The sequence below is a fragment of the Ambystoma mexicanum genome, chromosome 13 (genome assembly GCF_040938575.1).
Source record: "Ambystoma mexicanum isolate Mex_15411 chromosome 13, UKY_AmexF1_1, whole genome shotgun sequence".
Classification (NCBI taxonomy): Eukaryota; Metazoa; Chordata; class Amphibia; order Caudata; family Ambystomatidae; genus Ambystoma; species Ambystoma mexicanum.
The window spans coordinates 476662484-476684274 of NC_090938.1; the positions used below are offsets into that span (position 1 = coordinate 476662484).

Here is a 21791-nt window from a genome sequence, read left to right on the forward strand (position 1 = left end):
TAAGGGATTAGTGTATTCATTGGGCAAACCATGTCTGGTGGCTCCTCCTGAGACCACCTCCAAAAATATCAAATACAAAGTTACAGATTAGTAAAAGGTGGTTGGCCAATGCAACATAGTGTGAGCTTATCGTGGACGGTGAATTGGGATTGGACAGAAAGGGTCTTGTCAGCCTTGGAGCCTTGGACAGGTACCAGGCCAAGTGCAACAACTCAAGGTAGTGAGAACGACCCTGAATGTGCTGCATGTTCCCAATAAGTTTCCTTCTCCGATCTCCTAGGCCGTGAGACAGAACATTCGTCTTTGAACTTGTGTTACATTAGTATCTCCCTGCCGTCAGTTTGATGGGAACATCCATCTCTATCTGGCTCAAATTAATTGCCACTGCCTTGCAGGTTCAGGTCACGAGTCTTCTCCACTTCATCATCAGCAGACCCAATTCAAACAACATGTGGCATCCCTCAGGGCTCATGTGTGTCACCAACCATGTATAATATCTTTACTAAGCCTTTATTTGACAAATTGGATAGACTGGGTGTCGCCTACACAAACTATGCGGATGACAGACAGATTCTCATTCCTCTTTCGGGCAATTTCACTTCAGATACAGCCTTAGTAAATGAAATATACATCCTCGTTCAGGCATGGATGGCTACCCACGGCCTCCGCTTGAATGACGATAAAACAAAGATCCTGATTCTTGTCTGAGACAACAACTTAAACAAAACTTGACACTAACTATAGCGCCTTCAATATTGATGGCAACATAATTACAATCGCCAAAGAAGTGAAGACACTTGGTTTCTATCTGGACTCCATGCGAACTCTAAAAAAACAGGTAAACTCCCTGGCCACATCCACTGCTTACACTGGCAAACTCATTAGAGCATGTAGACCTTTCCTTTCATTAACTAGCTGCATTATCCTAGCTAATGCCCTCATCTTATCAAAATTGGACTACTGTAATGCACTGTACCTAGGAGCCAACAAATATATCATCAACAAACTACAGACACTGCAAAATAATGCACTCAGAACGGCCCTGAATCTCCCCACTAGAGAGCATACATCCAATGCTAGGAGAAACCACCACTGGCTGAAAATTAGTGATAGAATCCTCCTTAAAACTGTGTCATTAACCTACAAAGGTCTCAACAACGCAGCCCCTCCATACTTGAAGGAAAGAATAATTAGAAAAACCTCTACACAACCCTCCGGGACATCCAACTCCTACTGCCTCCGAATACCCGGATTCAGACAAAAAAAAAACAGGAGGCAACAGCTTCCCAGTAAAAGCAGCCCAACAATGGAATTCACTTTCAGTTGAGCTCAGAAGGGATCAGTCTTAATTCAGTTTCAGGCGTAACACCCACACCTGGTTACAACTTAATGACCACTAGGCCTAATGAATGCAATTGTACGTTTTACGTGTATGCCCCTACCTTACCTTACCTCCCAACACTTGTATTCTCTGTACCTGACTATATGTGTAACTGTATCTATATATATATATCTATACCTGTAACTAAGATGTAAGTATTCTTGTGATGTTGTGCACCCAGCTACTTAAGGGTTTGGTGCACCCTACAAATAAGCAAACAAACAAACGTGTGTAGGGAACATGAAATAGATTTCTCTTGCATGTACTTTATGAGGTTTTGTGGCTTGGGCTCCCGGCTTGGGCTCCCAGGCAGCTCCCTATCCTTTATGCTTATCTGCAAACTTTCCTTCTCTCTGTGTCCTTGGCTGTCTGTGCACGGTAGCCACACTGGAAGCCTGTTCTGCCAGCTTCGACTGGATCAGCCCGTCAGCCTTCTCTGTGTCTAGAGTTCTCCAAGTTTCTCCCATTCACTCCAGCGTATCTATTGCGTCCATCTTTATTCTCATGGCCGTCCCTGTTAGTTGCGTTAAGTGTCAGCAAGCGGTTCATATGTATTCTTATGCATCTTGTTGTTTTCTGCTTAGCAAAAGGAATATGTGTGTCAGTCCTCTAGCTATGTGAATTGTAAGCTTGTCCTTCATGTCTATCGGCTCAAGTCGAGGGTACACGCGGGTGGAGCGTGGACTCAGTCCACCCCAGCTAAAATGAGAAACATTGAATGTCTTCTATGAATTTATGAATTAAAGCCGACATCGGGTACCGAACTGTAGTCACCAGGTTTGCAGGCCGGACACTTCCTCACTGCCCTTTATAACATGATGAAAACTAGCAAACAACTAAAGGTGAAATGTCCCATGCACGTTCCAGGGAAAACATTTTTACTGGTTCAAACATGCACACCTTTTAACGTTTTCAAAAACACTATTAGAAGAAAATATTGCCTCTTTCTTTTGTGTGTGTGTTGATTTTTTGAAAGGCAAATGCCATTCGTCCTGTGCAATTTGGTTGGTTATGCAAAGCCAATTTAATGAAATGTGCATATTTTACGTTAATATGCTCATTTCTGGTGACCTCACATCCCATTGCGGTTGTTGATGAGTCCCCTCACTTTTATTTTGAGCTTGACCCAAAATGTCTTCGTAGCTTCATGCAGAGATGCATATGTCCTTCATGTCTAACGTATCTATGTCATGGTGTCAGTCATGAAGTCATCGGTTTTCCCAGAAGTTGTAGTCAGTCAACTTGTTCGATTGATGACAACTGCATCTCTTCAATGCTGTCTTCTGGGTATGGTCTGAACAGTTGTCTGAGTGAGTCGTGTTTCTCCCATCTGCAATACATCGATGTTACCTCACATCTGTAAACGTGCTATGGGCACAATGAAAATCCTTTATAGCTAGACAGGTGGTAAGGGGCCCAGGGGAGTGTCTGCCACAGCTGGACATGGACATGAGCCAAGGGGAGCATCCATCAAAGCTGGAAATGTGATAGTATCCCAGGGAGTATCCAACACAGCTGGACATGTGATAGGAGTCCAGCGGAGGGTCTGTAACAGCTGGACATGTGATAGGGGCCAATGGGAGAGCCTATAACAGCTGGACCTATTCTAGGGACCCAGGAAAGTATCTGTCACAAATGTACAAGTGGCCCACCCAACAGCGATGCTATGGACCCAACAAGTGTTCTTCACATGTAGGCAGGCGGCAGAAGCGTTCCAGTGGAGTTTTCATCACAGCTGGACATGTGGTAGGAGCCTAGCGGTGTGGCCTTTACAGGCAGGTAGAGGATAGAGGCCTATGGGAGAGTATTACAACGCCAGTAGGCTGGTGGGGAGCACTTGTGTCAACTGGTCAGGCGACTGCAGCCCAGAGTATTATTCCTGTCAGTATAATCAACTAGATAGCGAGCAACATGTACTAACACACTGAGTGCCTGTTTGATCAAGTCCTGCCAATGTGTAGATATTGTTTTTGCAGAGACCTTGAGGGCCAACAACGAGCCGAGCTTTTGGGATATCCCATATTCAAATTCATGAGACAAATTTGTATGCATTTAAAATCATTGTATGTTCATTTATCTCATGAGTGTTAATGAGGCATAGCCTGAAAACCTGACATGTTTGCATCCACGAGTCTGGGAGTTCGATATCTCTTTTGCCGAATCCAGCATTCTGAGGTATGGCCACAATTGCCCATGAAATTGCTGCATCAAAGTTGGTCTATTGCAGTGGATTACATATTGGGGCAAATGAGGTATGAATCTCTTGAGTGCTGAAAGTGCAGAGCTCCATGTCTAGAGCCTCAGTGGAGGAAGGAAGGATGCCATGCCAAAGCGCAGCGCTAATAATTCTTCATTGCGCCCGGTGTAGCCTCCTGTGAAATGTACAGTTCTTTACCTAATGCATGTCATTGTGAGGACAACCCTAAACATATATCCAGGAATACCAGCCTCCCAGGCCCTTGGATTTTATTGGAAAAGATCCTTACAGATCCCAAAACGATTAAGGGAACCAAGGGTAGCAGATATTGTCCATGCCAGAGATCCAATCCTTGAGGATTATGCAATTATTATTTTTATTTGGATTGATGATATCGTGGACCTGAGAGTTTATTTAGATCAAAATCGGCTTAACCTGATTCCAAACAACAGGAGCATATAGTTAAACATTGCTTTAAGTGAAATGAACCCCAAATAAAACAACCCGATCATTTCAAGGATCATTTTCAATCTCCTGTGGAGCCCAGCACCAGACACAATCCCCTCTGGATATCTCAAAATGTGCGTCTGACTTCTGGGGCCGTCTGTTAAGCGACAGCCTCTGACACTATGTGTAGTATCTTGCCCTACGTGCTCGGTGGGAAGCTACAGTTGTACCCATTTACAAGAAAGGCTTAAAATCCTCTCCCTGTTCGTATGGACCATTTTAGCTCATCAGCTGTATTGCTAAGATATGTGGGAGCTTAAGATACGCGTGGTTGGCTGGGTGGCTGGACGACAACTTTCGTTATGTGACATCCAGTCGGCTTTCCCCTTGGGTGGGTAACTGATCTACAGAGTTTGAATCGTGAATCTATATCTTATTCGTGGACAATATTCCCTACCTGTGGGCGCTCCGGTGTGCTTGGCATACATGACCTTTTGTCTGCATTCAACAACATGGTCCGGGAACCCCTGTGGTTACCTCTATTCTAATTGGGGATTGCAAGTAACCTCTTTGCAATTTTTATGTACCTTCATGCAGATACAACTTCAAATGTATGCTATGAGAGAGGCGATTTGGGTCTATTTGACCTAATCACATTTGATCAAATTTATTTGGCCTTTTTTTCAATCTAAAATGTGGGCGAGACCCCTTGCAACTCCCCCCCCCCCCCACTTCCCCTGAACCTAATCTGTACCCTTACCCTTCCCATATATATATTTAATTAAATTTGACTGGAAAAAAGGTAAAAAAAATGTGATCAAACGTTTTAGGTCAAATGTTTTTAGATCAGTTATGCTAATACCGCCATAAACAGCTATGTCCATGACACAATGAACGGGGGATTCACTAGGTTGGTTAACAGGCTTAGGGGGTCATTACGGGTTAGGCGGTAAGGGCTTAACCACGCTGGTAAAGGTGCCGGAGCCGTCAACCCCTTACCGCCCCATTACGAGTCTGCTCGCGGGAACCCGCTAAGGATGCCTGGTTTTACAGTAGGTACGTTACTACCATAAAAAGGATTTCTTGTAGAAAACAGGAGAATTCGTGACCTAACCAATCTCTGGGGTCCAAGTGATTCGATGGGGCAGTTCAGAGTCAGCAGTACCTGGATTCAGTTCTTGGTGGGCTGAGGCAGTCAGTCCAAGAGTCCAACCAAGATACAAGCTGATCAGACTCAGTTCGGGTACGTAGGATTGTGGAGGCCCCAGCAGCAAGCGGGCACCGAGTAGTGGCAAATGCAGGTGCTCTTGCGGTGGAATGGCGGCTCCTCAATGATGCAGGTTGGGGCAATCCCAGGAATGCTTCTCAGTAGGCAAGGCCAAGTCTGGGAGGGGTCGATGAGTGATGCTCAAGCAGTTCATGTCAGCGGGCTATGGTCGTTGAAGTGGTGAATTTGGGTGCATCAATGTGCGATCAATGAGGCAGCAGGTCAAAGGCTAGCTTGGCCGAGCCGTGGTTGTAACCTCTGGTTAGAGTCGATGAGTGACTCTCTGGTGATTCATTTCGGGTCCTGACATTGAGCAGTTGCTTCAGGCCTACCAGGTGACAAGTCTTGGCAGGGACACAATGCTGTGTAGAGCGCAACCAATGTTAGTTGCATAGATGAGCACAGCAACCAGACCCACTGACTTCCCACTTGTTCTAGGGGCAGTAAGGCAGTAAACACAGAGTGACTGGTTCGGTGCAGTGGACAAGGAGTTTCAGCTGTTGCTGTGAGGCCCTTTCAGGATGAATCGAGGAAAGGTTGATTCCTGTTCAGGGTCTGCTGTCCCAGTTTAGGAGATTCCGGCACAGAGTGGTAGGTCCTGATCCACAGCAGAGGTTACTCCCGATGTGCCCTGGGAGTGGTAGGAAACAGATGTTGCTTCTGTCTTGGACGATTCCTTCTTCACCTCAGGCTGATGGCTTTGGAGAGTGCAACTCTCCCAAAGGAAGTCTAGTGAGATCTTCAGAACAAATCTGTGGCCTTAAAGAATCTGAGACGAACTGACAGAATCTGCTGAAGGGGTGGAAGACCCCTTCTTTTAAGGGTAAAAGTCCTCAGGTGATTGGACTAAAGCTAGCCTGCCCCCAGTTACCCAATCCCTGCTCTTGAACGGAGTTGACTTTGCCCTTCTGATGGCACACCCAAAGTGCTTTCTCTCAAGGAAGTGGCGGGGACAGGAAAGAGAGAGAGATTGTGAAAATGAAGATGGTGGGAGTCACCTTCCCTTGACCCGAGCCCTCCTGCATATCATGATCCCACCCCCTTACCGTCTCACTGAGAACAAAGGTCTTTAGACAAGCATCACCCTGGTGTGAGACTACTCCTTTTGAATGGGTTTGCTACCGTGATGCCTTGGCCCAGGACAGCTGCCTGCTAAGCGGCTGTCCGGGGCAGAGGGTGTTACCTGCCCTCACAAAAGGGTTCAAAGAAGACGGCCGGCCCTCCAGGTTCTCGTCCTGCCGTTTGGTGTATACACCCGGCTGACCAGAATTCACATCACCTTCCACAGGAGAGCTGACTCACAGGAGCTGGCACATGTACTATATCAATTGGAATGTGGAAGTCGTGATCATAAGTAGCACCATGCATTATGCCTAAACGTAGGCATAGATTTTATTTACAGTTTACCCTGCCACCAGCATGGGCGACTCATGGTCATCATAGTTTTGGGTACAGGGGTGCATATCTTAAATGCTGCCTCTGTGCCGCTGGGACTTGGATGTCTCTGCGGCTGTCAAGTGGGCATCTCGTGACCTTGGAACCTGCTCTGTGCCATGAGTATAGCGGTGCTGAGGATCAAACTACTGATGCAGCAGGGCACGAGTGCACTATGCTTTTGGCATGGAGTTAACGAAAAAGGGGAACCTGTTTGGCAGATTACCCATTTTTGAGATGGAATTAGCCTCATTATTCTGTTTGTTAAAAACAAATAAAAAAAGCCAGGGATTTGCACCCTTGCCAGATGGCAATTCCGCACACCCTATTATAGATTGATTTTAGCTTGTCAGCCACATGACCTTCAAATATTTGTCAAACCTACCCAGACACCTAAAAAATAAGGATGTTATTTCTGAGACCAGATCGATCGAGTTGCAACTGTAGATCATCGCCACGGTATTAATGAGGAAAACCATTCAGTGTTTGTTTAAATTTCTATTCCCCCACCTGCCAACATGCGCCAGGGGCAGTGGAGTGTGAATGCACCGCGGCCCTGCCTGCTGGCCATCATTTTCCAGTGTCACGCACTGGAGCTATGTGTTGCAGCATCAGGTGTCCCTTTCTTTACTCTTCAAAGAAGAGCTGATCCTAAGACATGGGCCAGCGTGGAATGCTCCTAGCTTCTGCCAAGGTACAGCAACCCTAGTAAAACAATATTGTTTTTCACCCACTAAACACCCTTCCCAACAGCTTTTAAGACTGATGCAATTATATAAACAAACTCCAGTCCTAGTGTATGTGGGGAAAGTTTTGGATAGTGGCTGAAAAAGAAGATCGATTACCCAACAATGCTTGTTTTCAGCGCAGAAATCGCTGGCTACTCCCTAGTAAATGAGTCATCTCTGCCCTCAGCAACTCATCCAAAACTGTACTGCGAGACTTGTCCTTGGACTCAAGCCCACTGATCGCATCTCTCCAGGACTGAAATCTCTGCACTGGCTCCCAGTGGCGATGAGAATTAAGTTAAAAAACCTCTGCATTGTCCTCAAGGCCTTCTGGGGCCTGGTACCTCTATACCTTCAACTCTCTCTTCCTAAATAGCTTCCTTCTCGAGCTCTTCGCTCATCCGCCTCCAACTCCCTCAGGGTTAGTCGCTTCTCTAAGCAGCGAGTTGTGGGTAGATCTCTTTCTTCTGCTCGGGCATCCCTCTGGAACCGCCTCCCTTCCTCTCTAAAACCTGAGACGAACCATGTCCGGTTCCCGAAGCACCTCAAGACCTTCCTCTTTGCTTCTGCTTTCTCTCCCCCTCTCCCATGCTGATCTCCTGGCTGTATCTGAAACTGCACTGGTTTTCCTGGCTACCCTCTGATCTCTGGCCCAGGCCCCCACCCCGCCAGTTGCCCACCTGCACTGCCCCCCTGGCAACCCTTGCACTCAGGGAGGGACTGTTCTGTATCCCTACAGCCCCTACTAGCACTTTACACCTGATGTCTGCACTTACCCTTGCACTTGCCACCAGCTGGCTGTGCTTCTATTTATTTTCTTTATTTTTTTACTGTCATCCTATGTACTGCATTGCACTGCCCCCTCCCCTTTCCCCCTCCTCTGCACTTGCGTGATCTCAATGACACATGGTCTAGTAAGATCGCGGTCTCTTTCTTCCCTCCGATTCCCCTCCCTTGCCTCATCGCGCCTTGAAACACTTGTGTATAGGCACGTTTTAAATGCCATATTATATCTTGGCACAGTGTTATGCCTGGTAATGCCAGTTCCTCTAGCCAACCTGCTCAAGTCCATGGAGTGGTGTAACAGCTTAGAACCAGAGGATGTCAGACCACTACAGGCCTAATCGTCATGCCTTTTGCTCAGCAAGGTTCCCCCTGGCTATGCTGAGAAAGACTGGGCTGAGTGAGGAAGGTGAGCCTTAAATAAACCAGTTCATTTTTAACATGAAAGTCCTGTCTGGTTTATAACACCACAGGGCTGCCCTATCCTTGCTATGGTCTAATCCAGCCAGTCCAACTTAATGAAGTTCTCCATAGAAACCATTTTATGAGCCAGTAAGCACGCTGTTCCATTACTGGTGGTAATCTAATTATAGGGCACTATTTACTGCAAAATGCAGTTAACGAAAATTCCAGTATGCAGAAAATGCAAAACAGTGGGGAAACATATTTATTTATTTTGTATTCATTGGTATTTATGAAGCGCCAATACAGCAAATGGTGTTTCAAGGTGCCACAAGACAAAGAATCTTGGGGGGTGAGGGAGTAGGGAAGAAAACAACAATTTGGATCGTGCAAGTGCAGTAACAAGAAGTGCAGGGGGAATGGGAGTGGGGATGGGGGGAGTGCCAGTAGGGGCGGAAGGGAAAATGCTACGGTAGGATGTAAGTGCGCAGCAAGGTGGAGTCATACAAGTGCAGGAGGGAAGAGGGGCAAAAGAAGAGGGCCCCTGGGGGTAGGCAAGTGCTAGGGCGAGGCCAGAGGGGCAAGTGCCAAGGAATGCAGTGAGTGCAGGGAGTGAGGACCACATGCTGAGTGCGAGGACGGGGTGGCCCAGGCTCGGTAGGGATGCACCCCTACCAGGCTAGTCACTGGAAGGGGGCTAGGAAGGGCAAGTGCAGATAGGCGGGACAGGGAGACCGGGGTGCTGGGGTAGACTGGCCTAGTATTGCAGTCCTATTCTGGATAAGTTGAAGGGGGCAAATGCTAGATTTCGCCTGGTGCAGCTGAATGTCCACTATAGAGCATACATGACCCCCCAGAGAGTGGCACATTTTAATAAACAGGTGCCTCCTGGCTGCCCGTGGTGTTGGGGGAGGGGGAACCTGCAGATGTCAAACGCATGTTTTAGTTATGCTCTAGAGTCTGCCCCATTTGCCTCAAAATGTAACTTGCATGGGAGAAGGCAGGGGTGTAGAGATATGAGTTGTCCCATGTGGAATGCTTGCTTGGTACTTAGCCCTGTTTAGATACATTCAAACACATAGTTAAAGCTATAGACCTGGCTGGTGTTCTTGCAAAACGTAGAATCACCATGTCGTGGAAAATCAGTTCTGGCCCATGCTATGCTAAATGGTGAGGGGACTTGCTGAGGTTGTCCATGGCTGAAACAATTGAATGGTGTAGAGCTCTGAAGAGGGGCATGATAGAGCCTACAACAAACTTAGAGCCCGGGAAGATCCTATCGAGTGCTAGGCTCCTGCACTCGGATGACAAACCACCTTAAGGGGGCTACGGTGTTTGTATAACCTTACAAATGTTATGGGGACTGACCCTCCTTTCAACTTGGTATTTTGCAGATCTGTATATGCTGACAGGCAAATACCCTGTGCTCTGTGTTTCTTTGTCCACTTTATTGTTTTGTTTCCTGTACCTAAAGCTAAACCATGATGTATTGATTTCTTTTTTTGGCCTTATTATTGCCCTGTGTGTTGCTTTAGTTGTATTGTTCACTGATTCAGTCTATTAAGAAACTTAATAAAAAGATTTAAATATATATCAAAGGCAGAGGAAAGATCAAGAAGGATGAGAACGTAGGAAGAGTTGGAATCGAGATTTGAGAGCAAGTCTTCACAGGTGTTCAGGAGAGCAGTTTCCGTGCTTCTGGCTGCTCTGAAGCCAGACTGGTGGTCGTGGACACAACCAACAGATTCAGTGTGGTGGATAAGCTGGGAGATGACCAACTTCTGTTTGCCCAGGAAGGGGGTAATGGAGACGGGGCAGTAGTTAGCCAGACAGGAAGGGTCGGCAGAAGGCCTTTTAAGGAGAGGGTGCACAAGGGAGTGCTTGAGGGGTAGAGGGAAGGAGCCAGTGGCAAAACCGTGATTGCAGAAATCAGCCAAGGCTGGTGCAAGGGAGGCAATGTTGTCCTTGATGGTTCTGGAGAAGCAGGGGAGCACCTGGTTGGAGGAGGGTTTCATAGAGAGGACTTGTTTAGAGACCTCATCTGGTGCTATGGGCGAGTAGGAGGAGAGTAGGAGGGAAGTGGACAGTGGGGCCAAGGGAGGCCTGAGAGCAGGTGAGGAAGGAGGGAGGGGAGTAGAGGAACGAGATGACAAGATATCCTGGTTTTGCTTGTGAAGTGAGCAGCCAGTGCAGTGCAGGGGGCCTTGGATGGCAGAGGAGAAGTGGAGACTGCATTAGGATTGGTGAGTTCCTTGCAGATTCTGAACAGTTCAGCCATGTTGTTGGTGGCCTCAGAAATGTGGGTTTGGATATGGGCCTTCTTCTTTGAGCGAATGGAGAGTCTTTATTGCCTTTGGAGCAGGCGGCAGGCCAGTCTGTCAGTGGACGTGCTTGAAGTCAGCCACTTCCGTTCAGCAACTCTGCACTTGTGTTTCAGAGAGGCGAGGTCGGAGTCATACCAGTTGTTACACTTGGAGGCAGGCTTCATGTGGATCCTCATGACAGGCGCAATGTTGTCCAGGTTGTTGGAGATGGAGAGGTGAAGGTTAGCAAAGGCTGTGTCAGTGTGAGAATCAGTGGCTGGAGTTGGAGGGGGAATGAAAGTGGTGGCAAAAGCAGCAACTGGCACTTGCTTCATTGGTCGAATGACGGAGAAGGAGACTGGCAGTGTGGGTGAGGCTTAGCCGAGGGAATCAAGGGATCCAGATGAGAGGACAGGAAAGCATGTTCAGACCAGGAGAGAGGTGTAGTGGGAGGGTTAGAGATGGGGATGTCTGCTAAAATGAGAGCATCCAAGGTGTGTCCGGCTGAGTGGGTCGGACCAGAGGGTGGAATGGTAAGGGAAAGAGAGTCACAGGGGCTGCGAAGAGTACAGTGGACACATCAGGAAAGTCAAGGTGAATATTGAAGTCGTAGAGGAGAAGATTGGAGGTAGAGGCCAGGAGAGAAGAGGTGAGGTCAGACCACTCCGAAAGGAAGGGGGAGACTGGCCCATGTGGTCCTGTAGATGGTGCTGAGAGTCAGTGAGAGGATAGGAGAGACACCAAGCCACACCAAGCCTGCAGACGAGGCACTCGAAGGAAGAGTAGAACTGAGTAAGTATAATAGTAGCAGGGACCCATTCAGGGACGATCAGGGCCACTCCGCCTCCAGACCGGTTAGGCCTTGGCTTAAATAGGATATTGTAGCCCTCAGGTGGAAAGTCTCAAAAGCAGTAACAGAGCTAGCAGTGAACCACATCACAGTGAGAGCGAGGACGTCAAAGTCAAGGTCTTCAAGGAGGTAACAGATGTCAAAGGAGTGTTTTACAGCAGAGCGAGAGTTGAGGGTAGCTAAGTGAAGCTGGTTGCCACCTTTGAAGAGGAGGGGTACAGGTAAGTGGCAGGAGAAGGAGGATGTTGATGCGCGATGGAAGATGCCTATCAAGAAGGAGGAGGTTGGACTGAGAGCCCTGGGCCATGACAGTGTCATTCTTGTGGATATTAATGATGCACCTAGAGGATGAGAAGTGTGCCAAGAATACTTCCAATCTGGTTCCACCAATAATGGGCAAAGAAGAGAAAGGGGAGAGTACTGAGACCATATGGGAGTCCACAGGTATGGAAACGGAGAGAGAGACAAAGAGGATGTCAGTGACAGTTTGCCTGGAAGAAGCATTGACGTAGGTGTCAGCAATGGGCAGGCCTTGGTGGGAGACCAGGAGATCTTTCTTGAACTTTTTTTCTTACAAGCTTGGAAAGAGTGGTAGAATAGGTGATACAGTAGCTGTTATAGTAAATAGGGGAGATTGAGAGCATCATGCAAGGAGAAGGCAGAGAGATGGAAGGGGAGAGAGGGAGAGAGAAAGAGAAAGAGAGAGAGAGAGAGAGAGAGAGAGAGAGAGAGAGAATGAGAGAATGAGAGAGAGAGAGAGAGAGAGAGAAAGAGAGAGAGAGAAAGAGAGAGAGAGAGAGAGAGAGAGAGAGATGGAGAAACTGCACAATGCACAAGGACCTCACCAAGCGGCCTAGCAGCAAGACAGGCAAAGACAAGCAGGTGCACAATGTCACACAGGTTACCAAAAGGGGTAATGCGCTGCTCCAGCAGCAGAGGAGGCAAGACGGCGACTCAGGAGGGATGAACCATTCTCTGGAACATGAGGAACAATGCCTTACATCACCAGTCACAAGGCACTTCTTGTGATTGCATTGTTATGGCAACTTGAAGCTCAAGGGCTGCGATAGCTAGAACTTAGCTGAGCGGCTGAGTGGGCATATACAGATTTAGTGCCCATTCCTGGATGTCTAGAGTATTCAACTACCAACGGAGGACGGTCTCTGGGGTCTTAACCAACGCAGGGATTCATGAGGCACCAAACTCCCCTTATTCTTCACACACCGCTATTCCTGCATTTGCCACAACTTATATATGCAGAGCATCCTCACCTACTCCGTTTCCCCACTCAGAGTTGCAAACGGAAACTACACAGGAATGATGAGGCTCAGGCCCTCACGTAGCAGCAAGCCAGGGAAGTGTTAACTGTCAGCAGGATTTGCCCCCTTGCTCTTGCATCTATGCCTGTGATGGTTTTGCTAACCTTGTCAGACTGCTGCAACAATAGATCCAGCTTTGAGGACTCCATGTCCTGCCTACAGCTCTCCATGTGCCAACTATAGCTGCTTTTCACTGTCGTGTTGTAAACGTTCTGGAGTGATGGCACCAGTTTAGTGGTATTGGGAATAGTTATTTGTGTGCCCCCTCCAATTGGATTCGGACTGCTCACGTGATGTGTGTTTGCCTCGCTTACTTTGTCAAGAAAGAGTCTCAGTCCATGTCAGTGCTTGACCTCACTCTGCCTTCAGCGTGCTGCCTAGCACCCGGGTCGCTGACAGTCCATGTCAGTGCTTGACCGCACTCTGCCTTCAGCATGCTGCCTAGCACCCGGGTCGCTGACATATGACATCATTGCTCACTTGCAACGGGACACTTGGCTTTTATTCCCATCAACAAATCATGCCAAACTGTAGGAGTCTTGATTGGTCCTGCAGACTATGACACTGTCACCATCGAAGGTACTCTAGTATTGGGGAGGGCATAACCAGTGATCGAAGTGTAAATAAAAAAGTGGTAGAACCTTGTATTCATCTGCCCTCATCCTCTCCTGCCCCCCTTGCTCACCGCACTCCACGTAGATGACTTACCCTCACCTCTCCCGCCCCTCCAACTCAAACCCCACATGCGGGTCCTGTCTTTGCTTTATTCCTCCCCACAAATCTGTCTTTTACAACAGTTCGATCAAGACTAAAGAAAACACAGTGAAATAAAATGCATTTACCGTGTCAGTCATTGTCCGCACAGCATGCAGGTTTGTGCACCCTCCCCTTTCCAATCAGCAACCTGATTAGTCTTGGAAGGATAGCTCAGGGGCAACATGCTTGCCTTGGAAGCAAGACGTCACGGGGCACCACAGGTTTGATCCCCGGCTCCACGCTTCGAAACCTCTGGGTATTAAGCGTGTTATAAATAACCTATCATATCATGTCAACCGTTTACAACTCTTAAGGAACATGCCCAGGACTTTAGCGCCACACTCCCTTCCCATTAACTGTACAGATCAGGGCTCAAGTCGAGGGTACACACGGGGGACGGAGTCAACTGACTTTATTTAGAGGGGGGGCTCAGTCCCCCCAGCGAAAAAAATGAGAAACATTGAACGTCCTCTTTGAATTTATGAATTAAAGCCGACCGCAGTCCGCAGATTTGTAGGCCAGTCACTTCACCGCTAAACTATATAACCTGATGAAAAATAACAAACCACTAAAGGTGAAATGTCCCATTTCGGTACTGCAAGTTCCGGGGAAAACATTTGTATTGGTTCTTTGATTTCAAAACATGCACACCTTTTAAAGTTTTAAAAAACACTATTAGAAGAAAATATCCTCTCTTGGTTTTCTGTGTGTGTTGATTTCATGAAAGGCAAATGGCACTAGTTCTGTTCAATTTGGGTGGTTATGCAAAGCCAATTAAATGAAATGTGATATGCTAATTTCTGGTAATGTCACATCCCATTGCGTTTGTTGATGAGTCCCCCCACTTTAATTTTTGGGACTTGACCCCTGGCACAGATCACTGTTGATTGAGCAGGGCTTTTCAGCGGGAAATGGGAATTATGTCTATTCACATTAACCAACTCAATCACGCTTCTGCAAGATAGCGCAGTGAGGTGTGACACTGGATTGATTGTCCCTGGTTCGAATCTCCAGTAGGGGAGATGTATTAAAAAAAAAAATGTGCCCGTCTGGGACGGTGCTCCGTGTGACTTAAAGTAAGGGAACGATAGTGCTTTTCCCTGAAAATTAAGGGAACGTCAAACCCTTTAGTTTCTGCCCACTTCATCCACTCCTCTGGGCATAATAAAGATCGAGCATTCCACCTGTCCATGGAGATTTTCTCCATCCATAGACATACAAAAAAGACTTCGATTCAAGCGGCGGCTTCTAATTAGTTTGTGCTCATGCTTAGTACAGATCACAGTACAAGTAGATTACACGGTCACCGGTGTGAGCAATGAGCTGGTGGCGGTCAAATCAGTGATCAAAGTAGCCGGGGGTAGCTGCACATCCCAGCAGCAGGCAGACTTCAGTGCGCCAGGCCATGGGCTATGGACCCGGAACTCGGCATTGCATTATAGCGGCCACCGAGGGAGTGATAACCCGCTCAGACTTCAGTCTTTCCGTCCAAGGGCCATGGAGTCAGGCCGCACCATCCAGAAGGCTTTTAGCATTGCTGATGTGGAGACCGCGTTCTGCATATTAGTGGTGTTCGCGCGCGCCTGTGGGTGTGGTGTTTTATGTTATGGTGGTCTTGTACTGCAACGCAGAATTCAGAAAAACATGTGTACAGGTTACTTAGAGCACACAACAAAACGGACACAACCTTAACTCACACCAGACCACTGCGTTTCACCATTTACATAAAATATTAGCTCACAGCCATGCCATACACAAACGGAGTCTTGTGAAGTGGTGGTGCAGTGGTGTAGTGCTTTAACCACTAGTCACGAGGCTCACTTTAATTATAGCCTACATTTGAGTTAGCTAATATTTAGAGAGATTGTTGTGAAGGAGCGTTGCAGTGTGCGCAAATGTTACATTTCTGGTGTGCTGTACGTTGTCTATACCTACCATTCCCAACGTTTGACGACTTCACATTTTGTATAGCTCTTTTTTTAAAATGTGCTTTTATTCCCGCTGATGTGTGCATGAGCAATGGGAGTTGCATTCGGACATGTGCTGCTAGAGTGCTCGTTCCCGTTTTTGCAGGAGTTCACATTAAATGTGTCCACTGTGAGCTTGTTTCTTTGCTTATGCTTACAAGCGTGTTCCTGTGTTTGTTATGCATGTTTGTGCATGAGTGCACCTACCTGTGGCCATTCACGTTTCTCTATGTATGTCACTTTCTGCCTACGCCAATATACGTTTATGTCTACCGGTCAGTGGCTGTGTATGGTGTACCTGGGTCTATGTGTGTCTGTCTATGCTAGTGGAGCTTTGTGTATGTGTGTGCCTTTCTGTTGCTTTGTATGTTTCTGTCTTTGCATATTTGTTCCTGAGAGTCGAGGGGGGTAGCACATCGTTTTACTGCTTTCATCGGAAATGGAGCAAGCCTGCACTGCGCTACTCCTTTCACTCGACTCAGCCTTTTATCCTACCGAGATGGTTACATTGGTGTCCTGGCATTACCTCACCGGTAATATTAACTGATATGTCAGGGAACATCTTCCCAGCAAATGCCATTTGTTAACATTAACACTTTTTGGTGGTGGAAATGGAGGGAGTTGTGGGTGAAGGGTAAAGAGGGAAGAGGGAAGAGACTGGGAAGGGGCATGGGTTGGGAAAACATGCGCATTGGGGAACCCAATGTGGGGATAGTGTGGAAGGTGACAAAATAAAAAATCGTTAAACTGCAGGTCAGCAAAGAAAATGTTGGGACTCTTGTCTACGTCTGATAAACTGAGTAGTATTGCATTGTGTAATAATTGTATATATTTATACGTATGCGATTTAGTTCATGATAAACATTTCACATACAGTCGTGTTGTCATATAAAAAGAACAATGAATACATTAAAGTACATATTAAAATAAATCCTCTATTATCAAAACATTCAAAACATGGTGTTTCAGCTTTCTCTTGCGTAGTCGCTAAACTTTGGAACTCCCTCCCAGAGAAATGCGAACCACGAAGGACCATCTAAAATTCAGAAAACTCCTAAAAACCTGGCCCTTCAACTCAGAACGGGGTGAAAACGAATGAGCAACACCCACGCCGCATGGAATGAACGCACAACTGGAAAAGACGGGGGACTAGGACAGACCACAGCGAAACGCAGGGAAGTAGAGAGGCCTCTGAATGGGAGGGAGACCCAGGTGCAACCTTTCCAATATAGGGGCCCTACCGGAAACAAAGGAGAGAGATGGGCCCCACCTAATCGAACCACAGACAGAGGACATTAGAATTAAAGGGGAGAGAATGGCAGCCTAACAGGTGAACCAAGAGGCACAGGGAGCTCAGGGGTGCAGGAAAGAGGTGCCCCCTCCTCGAGGGACCCGTGGGAGGGCGATGGATGCTGCACACCGGGATGGGCCAGGGAGTAAAGTGATGTGGAAATCCATTAGTCTGAACACGGGGGGGTGGAGAAGTTACCACCACTACACAGTCCTATTAAAGACCCACACCCCTGCACAGAAAATAGAAGTGGGAATTGAAGCCCACCACAATGTACGACACTGGAAGGGATATGTGCTGCAGGCAGCCAAAACTGAGGGGGTAAGATAAGGTATCGCCACTAACCATCCTCATCCCTCTGCATACACCTCTCAAACTCTGAACTAAACAGAACCATGCCGCTACAGCACAACAAACCACACACCCTTCACTACACTGCAACAACGAAAAAGCCACACATAGACTCGCACAACAGCACATGATGGCTACCGATTGCAAAATTCCAACCTACGCTCAGCCCCCACACCTTACCCACTAGCTTTACAGTATCCACCAGCGCGCCAAGGGACCACGCAGGTGGTGATAGTGCATGGTATGATAAACCTTTAACACAACATAACATAAATATACATCAGAAAACCTTAATTTCATTGAAAAACAAATACAAATTATACATTATAGTTTTTTGAATATTTGCTACCAAACCCTATAAAGTGCTAAAGGCAAAGAGCCTTATTATTAGAGTTGAGGCAATAATACCAAATATCTTTTGTAGCATTGTGGTCATGTACACATTTACCTAATAGGCACATAGAAGGGGGCCCTAATACCTTGCATTCCGTCTGTCACTGTTTATTACACGGCACACGCCAGCCAGGGAACTCCTTCCCCTACAATGAATGTGGCGCACAATAAAACACTTTTATTTTTAGTATACTACGGATCTTTTGAGTAGGCCGCCAACCCGTCTCGCCCAAACTCCACCAGCACCCCATGTCACAATGCAATAGGAACCAGGCCGATGTGTATCAATAAGATATTTTATTAATGTATTATTCATTGTAAATTAGGATAATCAGAATACAACAGCCACCAAAATTGTGGCAACACAAATGCAATATCCTATCTTGAGCGATCAGGTTGAAATAGACTGTTACACTCGCTTTTGTTTTAATGACAAAAGAGGAAAATAACAATTCCACACAAAGTGATAGCACATACAGTTAAGCACTCCCCCCTGCAACACTCACCCCCCAAAACATCAATTGGACTTGATTACTTTGAACGGAAGGCAGTGGCAAGGAGTAGGAATATAGAGGGAAAATCGATTTTGTGATGAGGCCCACCACCACAATATGGGAAGCCAGCAAAGAAAAGGAAAATCTGTTTTTGGAGCAAAATGGAAGAATGGGTTTTTTATTATTTCTCACAACTGCTAGGGGCAGAATAGAAGACAATTTGTACTGCTTACACTTAGGAGACAGGCAGAGATTTAGAGAATACTAATCAGCACACCACGGAAAATAGAAATAGAGTAGGAAAATCAATTTTTAGGAGATAGCAAATGCAAAGGGAAAATACAGTGGCAAATGGAAATTCGTTTAGCAGGGCATAATTAAAACACAGGGACAAATTCGTTTTTCAGCTCACAAGAGGATTGATTCTTTTGGGCAACACTTTAATGACTATAACAATTGACAAGAACACTGGAAAAAAGATTGTTGGTTTCGAATTTTACTAATCCCGATCCTGTGAAATTCAATGGGGTAATTGATTGATTTACTTGCAAAAAAACTAAGGATTTACACAGACAAATTAGGGGGATTTCAATGGGGTTATGCTAACATACACAGGCAAACAAGAGATTGTTCTATGGGGAGATGACTGAACTACACTGACAATTGAGGTTTTTAATGGGGAATTTTTGATGGGCAAATATTGAATGCACTGCTACAAAAAAGAAGGGCTTACGCAATGTAGGGCTGGGGTTATTGCTAGTTACATAGCAAGCCTTTGTTTAAGTTTCAGGAAACCCAGCGGCATCTCAGGACACTCTGGAAAGATAGGGCAGGGGTCTAGTCACTCCACTCTCAAAGATGGTAAGTTTCAGCAGCCTTCTCTCTGTCCTCCTTTTTCTGTTTCCTGGTTTTTGTGTGTCCTGATTCCTAGTACAGTCCCCCTTATATAGAAAAAATGACATCACTAATTTTACAATCTAGAGGAAGTACCCTGCAATAATCCCTGCCGCTAGGATTGTACAGCTATGCTCTCTCTCTCTCTCCGCCCCCAGTCAGGATTGGTTTAGGGGTTGGGATCAACATCTGTCTTTTTCCATTCGTCACCATCCTTTTTTCTCCTTTCAACATTTTGGCAAAAACTAGTTATGTATCATAACTTCATAATTGTACTAGCAACTGCCATACTAAACACATTTCTGTTTTAGCTGATCATGGGAAATTAGATAAGCTGACTGCCAAATCCGCCCGATGTAGCATGGCCATGTGTCACATTTTTGTAATTTTCCTAAAATGTACAACAGTTATGAAAATGTAGGTTATCAAGCATATTCCTAATTTCATTTTCCACCTTTTCACCAACCCTCACATTTGTAACATGTTCAGATCAGCCAGAAACCTAGTATAACTGGCCATTACAGTTTCCAGAGTCACAGGTAGATGCATTTTGTACCCCCCAAACCACCTGGGAATTACATGAAAAATGGCATAAAATTAATTCAATCCTCAGTCTGGTTGCTGCACAAAATGCCTAAATTTAGATAGTCTTTTAAATTAATGGTGAGTGTTTCTGTCAGCAAATGGGATGGCTGCTTCATCCCCCACAGCCATCTATTCCGCTGGGTCAGCCTGTGACCAGAGCTTTTTATGAGTCTCTTTGAAGTTAGTGTGTGCTCTTTGAAGTGGGTGCAACAAGGATTTACCTTTTAGCCATGCTTAAGCCCAGCATGGCCTTCTCTTGAAATCCCTGCTTTCCTGCCAGCAGGTCTGTAAATAGTGAATGTTGACGCCTTCAGCAGCATCACATTTTATTGCGGGGTTGTTAGATGAACGATGTGACATCCGACTGGAGTGAGGCTTTTCATTGTGAAGTTTTTGCACCCAGCCAGAACAGGTTTCTCCTGAAGTAAGTGTCTCTTCAAATGTCACTGGAGTTTTGTGGGTGAAACATAATATACATTGCTTTGATCAACCCACACATCCTGTTCTGCTTTCCTGACATTTTTCTGTGAGCAGTGATATCTTTTCCCTTGTGGCTTTTTAAAGCCGTTTTTATTGGCAAACACATGTGCAGGCTGTTTTTGATTCCAATGTTTAATAATCCTGTTTTCCATGTCACAGGATTCTTTGATTCCTCCTCCTTTTTTTATTAAACTGCTGCTTGTCCATTGATAATGATAGGTAGGTCCCTTTCCCCATGGTTCTTTAACTTTACATGAACAACAAAAGAAAAAGCCAGGCCGTTTTTGTTGCAGTGTTTACATTTCTGCCATTCATGTGACAGGGAAAACAAAAGCCAGGCCGTTTTTGGTTGCAGTGTTTAAATGGCTGCTATTCATGTGAAACGGACTTCTGTTTGGGGCCTTTAAACACACCTCATACGTCATACCATGTTTAACAGTTTCAACGGCAGGTTCAACTTTGCATATTCAGCAGAATCTTCTATCCGCAGGAACTTTCAATGTTGATCCACATACTGTTATCACAGGAAGGCGATTTGTGTGCAATAACAACAAAACCCTTTGTACTGACGTGAGGGACAGAGCAATAAATATGGTTGTGCAGTTTTATACTTATATATAATATTCGCAGTGTCGCTATAACCGAAACCACTTGTTACATTGCCCATTCATTTGGCTTGTTTCACTATTCCTCAAGTTGTTATGTTACTTATGTTACTAACCTGCCAAAGAAGGCTGGCTCAAGTATCATTAATTAATCATCCTGCGCGCTTGACAACAATGTTTTGTCGGTGTGCTATTTCTTTGTTACTTTTCGTCTTTCTACAAGAAAATGGAATTAAACTATAATGGCCTACAACATTTTTTCATGCATACAATTAGTTACTATGACCAATCTATATAACACTGACCTTTGTGTGAAAGATTGTTTGTATACCGCTGCCAGGTACTGAGTTCCACTCATGCACTATTCTCCAGTCCTAAAGTCAATGGGGGTCATTACGACCCTGGCGATAGGGGGTTAACAGGGCCGGTAGAGCTGTCGGCCCCGTTAACCCCCTACTGCCTCATTACGAGTTCTCCTTGCGGGACCCGATAAGGACGCGTGGTTTTACCTTGGGCCTCATTACGAGGTAGGTCTTAAGGGATTACCGGTAGGGGCACCGGTGCCGGTAATCCCTTACACCCTAATCCAAGGTCCCTTAGCGGGTCCCTCCCTCAATGCCTGGTTTTACCAGGCGTTATGGACAGGACCCGTTAAGGGACTTTAGAGCTAATAACAGTACCGCAATTTGCGGTACCGTTATTAGCTCCATCCCCATTCCCATTGAGCCCTATGGGGGCTCGAATGGGAATGGGGAATGGTTCCCGGAATGGGGACTTACCGGGTCCTCCAAGGCTGGATTGACCCGGTAAATCCATATTTTGGGAATCCGGACCCGGAATGCGGTAAGGGGGTAGCCATGGTGC

General features: G+C 46.2%; 1 protein-coding gene across 1 annotated transcript in view; it reads left to right on the forward strand.

Annotated features, from left to right (window-relative positions):
- Positions 1-21791, forward strand: part of LOC138521346 (parathyroid hormone/parathyroid hormone-related peptide receptor-like) — a 280555-nt gene that overhangs the window by 30236 nt on the left and 228528 nt on the right. The gene's annotated exons all lie outside the window — the stretch shown is intronic.